The sequence below is a fragment of the Elephas maximus genome, chromosome 17, assembly GCF_024166365.1.
Source record: "Elephas maximus indicus isolate mEleMax1 chromosome 17, mEleMax1 primary haplotype, whole genome shotgun sequence".
NCBI classification, from domain to species: Eukaryota; Metazoa; Chordata; class Mammalia; order Proboscidea; family Elephantidae; genus Elephas; species Elephas maximus.
Window position 1 is genome coordinate 26270240 of NC_064835.1, and position 2211 is coordinate 26272450.

General features: G+C 39.9%; 1 pseudogene; it reads left to right on the forward strand.

Moving 5' to 3' along the window:
• The first annotated feature begins 275 nt into the window (after window positions 1-275).
• Window positions 276-1195, forward strand: LOC126061145 (olfactory receptor 8A1-like; annotated as a pseudogene).
• The last annotated feature ends 1016 nt before the right edge of the window (window positions 1196-2211 follow it).

The window sequence follows — 2211 nt, forward strand, 5'->3', positions numbered from 1 at the left end:
ATTGAGTTTCTGTTTATGGTGATGAAAAATTTGGAATGGATACTGATGATTTTTCCACACCACAATTGATGTAATAATCCTCACTGAATTGTATACATGAAAAATGTTGAATTGACCAATGTGGTATTATCTGCATTTTTACAAAAATCAAAGAAAGAAACAGCCCAGGATCTCTAAGCTTGGGACAAATGCTCAGAACTGGCTTCATCAAGGAGAATTACAGCCTTTCATGAGGCTTTTCTTTCCCAGCCCCACAGGCTTCCAACCCCAGGAGAATGCCTGCACAAAATCACTCTACTGTGACAAAATTCATTCTAGGAGGATTAACAAATCTGCCAGACCTCCAGCTCCCTCTCTTTTTCCTCTTTCTAGGAATCTACTTGATCACCTTGGTGGGGAACCTCGGCATGATCATGCTCATTTGTCTGAATTCCCAGCTTCACACCACCATGTACTACTTCCTCAGCAATTTGTCATAAATACATATGTGCTACTCCTCTGTCATTACTCCTAAAATGCTGGTGAGCTTTGTTTCAGAGAAGAACAGCATATCTTATGCAGGGTGCTCTATTTTTTCCTTGTTTTTGTTGTTGCCGAGGCTTACATGCTGACAGTGATGGCCTACGACTGCTCTGTTGCCATCTGCAGCCCTTTGCTTTATAACATCATTATGTCACATCAAACCTGCTCCCTGCTAGTGGCTGCAGTCTACATCATAGGGCTCGTTGGCTCAATGATAGAGACTGGCCTCATGTTAAAACTGTCCTATTGTGAAAGCCTTATCAGTCATTACTTCTGTGACATCCTCCCTCTCATGCAGCTCTCCTGCTCTAGCACCTACAACATTGAGCTCACAGTTTTCTTTTTGGCTGGATTTGACATCATAGTTACCAGTTCAACAGTCCTTGTCTCCTATGCATTCATCCTGTCCAACATCCTCCACATCAGGAGCACAGAGGGTAGGTCCAAAGCCTTCAACACCTGCAGTTCCCACCTTACAGCAGTGGGAATCTTCTATGGATCTACTGCATTCATGTATCTAAAACCTTCCACAGCCAGTTCCTTGGCCCAGAAGAATGTGGCCTCTGTGTTCTACACCACAGCGATCCCCATGTTGAACCCCCTAATTTACAGTCTGAGGAACAAGGAAGTGAAGGCTGCCATGCAGAAAACACTGAGAAGAAAACTGTCTTAATACAAATGTTATTATTCTTTCTCAATTTTAAAACTAAGTTGTTACAAACACCAGAGGGAAGACCACCCATGGATGAGGAACACCAACCCTCCACGTTATTGGTGAATGTCTTCTGTCATTCTCCTCTCCTCCTTCCAACCCTCTCTCGTGCTTTACTGTTTGCAACCAGCTATTTTCAAGTTCATATTTTCTTTTATGTGTAATCTATTCTCTCTATCCTGAGCCCTTTGCTAAACATTTACTAACTTAATTGTAATTTAACATAAATTTTAAATTTTAAGCACTCAGTTTGAGAGTCATTCATTGTTCATTACCTTCCGTAGAGAAAATATTATTATCATTACTTTCTATAGGGAAAATATTACCACCTGTGACAATGGGATTGTTCTATAGATCTGCAGCATTCATGTACTTAAAACCATCCAAGGTCAGTTCACTGTCTCAGGAGAATGTGGCCTCTGTGTTCTATATCACAGTGATCCCCATGCTGAACCCCAAATTTAGTCTAAGGAACAAGGAGGTGGAGGCCACCATGCAGAAAACACGAAGAAGAAGACTGTTATGGTTGCAAATGTCATTATTCTTTCTCAAGTTGAAAACTGAGATATAAATATAGGCGGAAAGTCATGTAAAGATTTACACACACATTGATAGAGAGCAAATATTTCTCAGCACAACTGATTAAGTGCATCCACTCTTCTTTTCTCTTTCCTTTTTACTTTCATGCATTTCATGTTTGACTCTGTTTCAGTCTTGCTGATTTCAAGTTTATGTCTTCCACGTAGGATCAGCGTTCTCTCTTTGGCCCTCTGATAAACATTACCTATCTGGATTATAATATAAAATAAATCTAAACTTTCATCAATGACTTTAAGAGAGACATTTGATTTAATTTCCTCTGTAGAGAACATATTACCCAAACCAATTCTCATAATTTGCCCTTTGGTGTACACAAGACAAATGGAGACGAAATTGAAAGTCACCAAGAAGTAACACAAAAAGTATTCCTTAACTAG